General features: G+C 40.9%; 1 long non-coding RNA gene across 1 annotated transcript; it reads right to left on the minus strand.

The window, feature by feature from the left end:
* Window positions 1-300: 300 nt before the first annotated feature.
* On the minus strand, window positions 301-6,078 carry LOC142764925 (uncharacterized). The gene is made up of 3 exons (XR_012883968.1): window positions 5,949-6,078; window positions 3,930-3,974; window positions 301-533 (listed from the first exon to the last, which is right to left on the minus strand). It is a non-coding gene; the product is annotated as an uncharacterized LOC142764925 (long non-coding RNA).
* Between the last annotated feature and the right edge of the window lie 2,749 nt (window positions 6,079-8,827).

The following is an 8,827-nucleotide window of genomic DNA, read 5'->3' on the forward strand; positions in this document are numbered from 1 at the left end:
TCTTCATGTTACGTCTAGTCAAATATGTTCTTTATACAATTATGTTATGCCATGCCAACTTTGGTATTATTATCGAAACGGCCCGAGAGCTAAATGTCCGAGGCGGCTACATAGATAGATAGATAGATAGATAGATAGATAGATAGATAGATAGATAGATAGATAGATAGATAGGCTCAAAGTCGCCAAAGTTCACCAAGAAATGCATCGCATTTATTATTGAATTGTGAAAGTCTTAAGGAATAGGTAACGCGCTGTCTGACTAATTTTTAGAAAATCCAGCAAACTTTAGCACAGAAATAACGCTTTCGCGTAATACAGTTTTAATACACAATCGTCAGTGAAACACATGTGTGCACCTGTCTACCGCGCAGCGTCAGGCACTACGCAAGTAAATTCACATATCTGTTTTGAGATGAATGAATTGCAGTTGTGTATCTGTCCATATCTACGACATCTATTCGTACGTTTGTCGTAGTGATACAGTGATCTAAACGCAGCTCCAAGCCTTGGAAGGTGGTCGCAGTAGCAGGCTGCAAATGAAACAAAAAGATGATATCACTCTTTCAAGTACAAAGCTTGCCGTATAGAAAAATTTGCTTTATAACCATGAGAGTGCTGAAAACGTTGGTCTGGTAGCGGATCTGCCTCCTAGATTACTACGACCACTTAAGTAAGGTAATATATGTGCTTTGTTGCTGTGGCCACACCTTCCACTTAATGCAACGTCTGATTGTTATTGGTCTGCAGAGAAAATTAAGGAACGTTTTACAGATGATTAGTACCTTAAAATATCCTTACTTGAACAAACATGAAAAGAAATTGCTCGCACGTGCACCGACACTTGTGTCACCCTTCTTATAAAAACATTGTGTCTTCTTAACAAGTGGAGTGTCGTTGGCACTGAACAGTGGCGTCTTGTACTTGATTTCAACTTGCACCATCCGAAGCGGAACCCCTTTACCCGCAATAATAACTCTGAAGACTTTTTTTCGCTGAAGCAAGATTTTTAAAAACGTACATTCCTACAAGCACTAAGTCGTCCAGTAAAATAACGACAGTGTCTCTGGATAAATAATAATACAATCAAAGGATGCGAACTTAAGAGATTCCTCGAAGTATTCATCGAAGATTACTATAATACCTAAATAAAACTTTAACGCAGCAATTTATGTGTTTTTATTTTCCGATAAGTTGTGGCAAACTCATTTGCTACTATTTCGCACAACTGTGTATTCAGGAGTAGGTGGCGTCGCGCTCCTGTTCGGGCAGCTCGTTTAGCCGCAGCTGTGGACGACGCACATCAATCGATCGCATAGCTCATGACTCAGAAATAACTGGATAAAAAACACTATATTTTGTATATTCAACTATTTGACAAGGCACGTTGTTTGCATTAAGAAGAGAGTGCCGAGAGTAGCGCAGCTAGTGCGGATAATTGCGTGCAGCCTCAACGCACCATTCACCAAAGATGGAGCGCTACTGCCCCACCAATGGGGAAGCCGCGGAATGCAGCGTGAGTGCAAGTTCCGCATCACCACCAGCGGCCATAAAGTACCTGTTGTCTTGACCCAGTGATTCATTCATTTTTCGTATTCATTACTTATATACTCTCTTTCTCTCTCTACATACATTATATGTATATATATATATATATATATATATATATATATATATATATATATATATATATATATATATATATATACATTACATGTATATATATATATATATATACATATATGAGATATGGCCCAACGGGAGCGTTGTCAACAAGGATAAATATTACAATATTATGTATTATTAAATACAGTTTTGGGAGGGGTCCTTCCTTCATCAGGTCCTCCCTTCATCAGGGAGCGTTGTTGACAACGCTCCCGTTGTGCCATATCTCATACCCTCACGGAGACTAACTGGCCCATTGAATTATTACTCCCACATATATATATATATATATATATATATATATATATATATATATATATGTATATATTCATCAGTTATCTCTTCACCCACATTTGTTTCTTCACATTCACATTACAATTAGCCTAATAACTTCGCCTATATTTTTATTGGCATATTTGTCTGTTAGATCTTCATATATATATATATATATATATATATATATATATATATATATATATATATATATATATATATATATATATATATATATATATATATATATGTGTGTGTGTGTGTGTGTGTGTGTACACACACACACACACACAAGATAGATTTGCGCAATGTACATTATAACGGATACATGAAGAGCTGTACCCTCTCGTTACACCGCCGATGGCTGGTTGAGGCTTCGTCAAGCTGTTCATTGAACAGCTTTTCTCCCGGCCACCTTTTTTAACCGGAAATGTTTGTTTTTAATGAAAATATAGGATTATGATTGATTGATTGATTGATTCCTGCTGTCTTGTTTACCGCTGTCTTTAGTCCTCTGTTGCTCTCGAAGTTCAATCTTTCTTGCTCTCGTTCACTCTGTCGGGTATGCAGGCGTAGATGCTCTAAATGCCAAACTGGCGTCTATGAGTTGCATTCAAAAAGCACAGACGCACGTTTTATGTTGCGCTGACGCCAACTGAACTTGAAGTTCTGGATATTTCAAGTTGTATAACAGCAACTTTTGTTAGCCAACACTGCTGGAGCTGCTCGAATTCGAGTGTAACGAAGACAACTCTGGGCCCTGCAGGCATGACAAGCTATGTAAAACAGACGACAGAAACGAGGTTCAGAAACCTGTGGCTCGCCATATTGACAGGGTACAGCTTCGCTCTTTTTAGTCTTCATATTCTCTGACGATTAAGACGGTGTTTACGTTACTGAATAAAAGAGCAGGTACCAAAAGTCGCGTTAGAGCACAATTTCCTCTGGCATCAATACACCGCCTCCGACACGAGTGCCCCACTTTGAAGTAGGGTGTTGTGAATGTTCTCTACACCAGTCTTCGTGACAGCTGCTAAAATGGTGAGACATTCTGAAAGCGATAATATATCGGGCTTTTGCTCAGTTTTGAGAACATGAAGATGTATTTCGAATCTCACATTAGGCCTGATTTAACCGTAATAATGTGCTCACGTGATCCTAGCATCAATACCGCGTACTGATAGTGCCATAAAATAAGCTGCTTTGTAAGACCTAACTGTTGTGAAATGGTAGAACTCAGAACAGGCTGCTTCTTCCTGAACTGACGGCCAGTTCGATGGAATAACCTTAATGAGGTTCAATGGGTCAAGCAATATTCGCAGCCCGAAACGGCCCACTTTTACGTTGGAAACGAATGGCCACCTTACCGGCCGCTTCACTAATTTCTTGGATTGCCCGCAGCTGACCCTGTATTGTAAGACTGCTTGGAGCTGTCTGCCCCGTTTTCCGTTGTTGCCATTGTCGCTGCCTAATGCGAAGCAATGTCAGAGCGTATGACAGTGATCAATGAAGCAGCATTTATTACATGTAGGATAAATTGCTGTAAAGACGGGTTCAGATAGAATATAGGGCCACTGCAGTTGTTCATAGGAGCATTGTTGTTATATGGGAAGCACTCCCGCGCTTTATGAAGAGTTTGAGTCTCCTAACCGCTTGCTTTGCGTTGTTACTGTCAATGTCGAATGCCTGATGATACTATGGCTCTCAAAAATCAATAATTAGCGCCTTCTCAACGTCAGAAATTTTAAAGATAAAGCTGATAATTCTGAGAGCGCTCTGTGCACACTGTTGACCAGCACTAAGCAGGAATCTAATAATATTTGGCTTCTCGTTATGGTACAGTACCTTCAGTACTGCTGCTGGTGTTTCAGAAGAAACTTTGGCAGTACTAATGCCTAAACAATTTCAAATATGTTTGTAAGACTATCAGTGGTAATTTATAAAACCACAGGAGATGTAAGACTGTTCAAAGAAAATAAAATTGCTTGTACCTGTAGGATACTGGCACTGAGGAAGGACAAGCCGTGTGTCACAAACTGTAAAAGAATGAGTACAATAAAAATATTAGAACACTGTATTAATACATTCACCTTTCAAAGCAGTCCTGTACAATCAAATTAAAACAGACTTGTTCGACAGTTACATCCTCTGCATAAAGGGCTTATGCAAAAACTGATGACTGCAGTTCACTATACGCGCTGGAAAAGTGGTTTTTATGTCGGTATTTCATCATATCTAGCCTCAATTCAAATCTCAAATTTTGCTTTTGAGTTCAAATCGATACCGTTATTGTTGTTACCGGTCGACCTTGACTGTTCGGAACTCTATGAGCTTCAAACTATTGTCAGATACAACAACCTCATTAGCTGTACTGCTGACATAGATAGGCAAATTGAGTAGAACTCAGCCAGACTAACTACAGAAACATACCTTACACATTCGCCTGAGACTCAGACTCGTCGAAATTTTTCTGAGCCGGATTCACTCGGACTCAGTCACCAGAATATTGCTTGCACTCACTCAGACTCAAACTCGAGGCTTGATCTGACTATGAGTGAGTCCGAATATTTTGACTCATGAGTGAGATCACCTACTTTTGATTACCGGTGATTTCACTTTCGGTGAATATGGCAGAGGGCATGAAAGGAACTATTTTTCTAGCCGTGGAGTCGTTAGACTGTCATAGGTGGAGTCTGACCAGACCCCTTAAAGTTACCCGACCATGGTTCTATAGTTTTACCAACTTCCGAAAAAAACCACTTTAACAATAAAGCAAGACACCCTGTGAACCCTAGGCCTACGCACAGACGTGGATCTAGCCGTTGGTTAATGCCACACCACCGATAGTCGTCCGGGAAACATTAGAGTGTAAAGAGAAAACAAAAAGTGGTGTGCAGATGGATCCTGGGTTCCCTATAGTATATTTTTAAGGTATTCAACTACAGGAGAGCAGTTGGCCATTCGCGGCTAGACCGGGAAAAGAGGAGGCATCCCTCTCTTCGCTGGTCCTTTAGCAGTCTGGCTATCTGATTCAGTGCGGCTCTTCTATGCCATACCGAAATGAAATTGATCCAGGCTTGTGTTGATTCAATAGTGGATACCTGACTCATCCCTCTATCGAATAAAAAGAGAGACATTATCTTTTGAAACGCCCTGAAAACAGAGCATTGCACGGATATGTTCAGCTTTTCGTGCCTATTTGCCATCACAATAGTATTATGTCTATTTTTTTGCTTTCTTCGTAGGTACTGGTAGCGCAAGAATTCGGATAAGATATATTTCTATTTTTGTAAAAAAAGTTATTGTGCCTACTTTTAAAACGATAGACGCCTAAACGTTTTCTGCCTGCCTGTTTTAGACGCCTTACGTTCCATTGCCTGCCTTTGTTTTGCGCCTAATAGGTGATTTCAGTATGCGTAGATTTTATTTAAGGCAGATACTCTTGACAAAAACTTGGCGAAATCCTACATTACAGGTACTCCAAAATACGTAGGCTTACTTTTTGTTCTTGAAGTTTAGCGAGTTCCTTCACACAAGTGTGAAATCCTTCCACTCTTCACCCAATGGCTTCAGATAAATTTAATAATTTGAACAAAATATTAGCCCATTCAAATACTCCACAACAACAAACAAATGCAAATATTGATACTTGGTAGAGGTTTCGTTCGTCAACGCTAGACGAGTGAAGTCGATATAACTGATTGGGTCAATATTGCGCAATTAAATAATAGTTCATGCTTGACCATACACAATAATGGAAGTTTTGCTGCAGTTACCACGACGTTCTCTAACAAGTCCCACATCGCGCCTTCACAGCTTCTTCTAGACGCTATAAATTTAGCATAAGCGCCTCAGCACTTATTAAATTTCGCTGTAAAGGTAACCAAATAGTACTTAAACAAAACACATACCGCCACAAACAAGCAAGCATAAACATGCACAGTACGTCAAATTCGCTGTCGCCAAAAGGTATTGTGAAAATTGGAATAGTAAAGTGAATACACGCTTACGTAGAGGATTTCTTAGTCCATACGTTGTACTGAGGCAAATTATGAAACTAGACATCAGCATGACAGACACCTCATACATAGCAGCCACCAGTATTTTCAATGCCGCCCGAGAAGTCATACCTAATACTAGACACTTATGGTATATAAAAGATTTGCATTTATCAGATGACTCAACGCCAAAAGAGATATAAAATCTGCGAGCTATTTGTGTGTATTCGGGTCTTGTGTGTCTTGTCTCTCGTATTTGAAGCTTGACAAAAAGTATATTCTTGCGGCACACAATCGCGCTTTGAACAAGTGATTGATGAAAAAATACTTTGCACTTATGGCATCTCCTATGATCACATGCAGATGTCTCTTACCGCTTGTTCGACGGAATGCCCCTTGTAAGAGCATACATATAAACTTCCAAAACATTTTCTATTCCTAATTTTCTCCGCCGCGATTGTCTGGTGGCTACGGTACTCGGCTGCTGGCCTGCAAGTCGCTAGATGAAATCTCGGCTTCGGCCGCTGCATTTTCGATGGAGGCGAAAGTGCTCTACGCCCGTGTGTTCAGATTTGGGTGCGCGTTAAAACCCCAGGTGGTAGAAATTTCCGCAGTCCTACACTACGGTGTTTATCATAATCATATGGTGCTTTCGTGACGCAAAACCCCATATAATAGTCAAATATAAAAATTGCTCATTATAAAGCGTTAAATGGTTTTTCGCTCTTTTCTTTTGGGGACATAAACGACTCGGCAGCAGAAGGAGAGAATACCTGGCAAGTAAAAACAGCGCCAAAATTTAGACAAGGACAGAGAAAGAGACGACACCGCACTGAACTAGCAACTAAATTTTATTGAAAGCTACGCGCAAGTATATCAAGAATTCAACCCGGTCACGTGGAAAACTGAATACGTCCGCGCATCAAAGCAAACACGGTACAAAACAAGCCTAATCATATCGATCATCAAGAGAAGTGTAACAACCACGAAAAAAAACAAGAAAACGCACATTCCCACTTGCAATTAGCATACGCAACAATCTCTAACAAACTAACGATCACTTTACCATGGCAGGGCTGAACCCAGGCACCGAACTTCTTTTTAACCAAGAGCCACAGACGGCTTGCTTACACACATTTTCCCCTCCTTTTTAACGAAAAAAGCCTCCACCACTTCCCTGGTGTAGCTGTCCCGATGTCTAAATAAACAAGTGGCTTTGTCTGCCAAAGTTTGGCAGCCACACTCCCTACTACAACCTGCCATCAGCCGTTAAGGAGGTCAAGTGTTCTTTCAGTCTCACGTTAATGCACCGCCCGGTCTGTCCTCTGTACACCCCCCCCCCCCACATGACAATGGCAACATATATACAACACACGATTTACACTGAGCAAATCTATTTTTGTCTTCTCCGGACAGTACGAGCAGTTCTTTCATAAACTCGAATTCTTTTATGCACACGGGAGCAAATGGAGGACAACTTCTTGGGAGCGGACATCACCACACATACCCCATACCTTCTGGCCACATTTTTCAAGCAATGTGAAAATTTGTGCGTGTAGGGCACCACAACCGATTTCTTTTCATTGCGCACGCACTCTGTTCTCCTGTGCGTATCACTTACGCCTTTGACGCACTTTATTAGCTTTTGACGACTCCTCAAAATTTCCCACCAACTTCAGCCTCTTAAACTGGCTCATGAAACTTCCTTTCAACGTAAGCGTGCCCGTTTTCAGTAGCACACCCCGCAGCGCAGCATATATATAGCCAAACTTAACTATCTTAAAATGGCCTGAGGTGAACGGCAAGATACTCTTTACGGATTGGTGCTTGTACCGCCAACACCAATGTTTCTCGTGAAACCGCATTCTAATATCAAGAAACTGAAGCTCTTTTTTCTCAGGCGAACATAAGGTGAACTTAAGGTGATAGGTGAACTTAAGCTATTGGCAAAAACCTTAAAGAAGTTTATAATGTCAGCTCTCATACAATGCTGATTGGCGGTTTTCATTACAATAAGGAAATAATCAACATACCGATACATGTGGCAGGACATATTGATCAATTTATCGGCAACGAGCCTGTCAACTTGTCCCAGAAAAATATCACTGAAAATTGGTGCCACACTGGATCCGATGCAAACACCACATTTCTGGACATAAAAGCCCTTTTCCACTCCACACACACTGACCGGAAGTAAAACGTCCGCAATTTCAGAAAGCTTTCCAATGAAACACCGAAACTGTTAACGAACTTAACTTCATTATTGTGCTCAACCACACATGACTTAACAATCTGCAGAAGTTCAACATGCGATAAGGAGTAAAACATGTCCTCAATGTCGATGCTTACAGCCGAACAAGAACCCAGGTTATTAGTCCTTGGCTATACTTTTCCGCTGTTTTTACTTCCCAAGTATGAACCACCAACTAGCCCAACTTTTGCTATTTTTGAAACAGAGAGTCATTTTGTTTAAAAGACCCCTTACACCAATCTCGGAAACTCGATATGCTTGTGTTATATAACAGTCCTGCATATGGAGCAACCTCTGATCGATTATTAGTGGCGAGCGCTGCCTGGAGGATATTTCAATTTGGTTTTAAAGTAAGGATGCGGGCTCTTCCGAGTATTCAAGTGTAATCAAAACTTTCTGTGGTTTCAGGTAGACCGAAACTTACCTTGTGGCATTGCGGGGTTAACATTCGCAGGGCGTGCACGATGCCCTGACTGGCACCTCGCGAGGACTATTCTTAATCACGCCTCTCACTCTATTGTCGGGCTGCTCTCAAGGTGGTTTTCACTGCTCACGCCAGGAATGCTTTCCTTTTTTGTCTGATGGAAACACGCTCAAGGGACCTACATTGTTTCATCTTTCAGCAAACGCTGGTCTCCTT

The sequence above is a fragment of the Rhipicephalus microplus genome, chromosome 6 (assembly GCF_043290135.1).
Source record: "Rhipicephalus microplus isolate Deutch F79 chromosome 6, USDA_Rmic, whole genome shotgun sequence".
Lineage (NCBI taxonomy): Eukaryota > Metazoa > Arthropoda > Arachnida > Ixodida > Ixodidae > Rhipicephalus > Rhipicephalus microplus.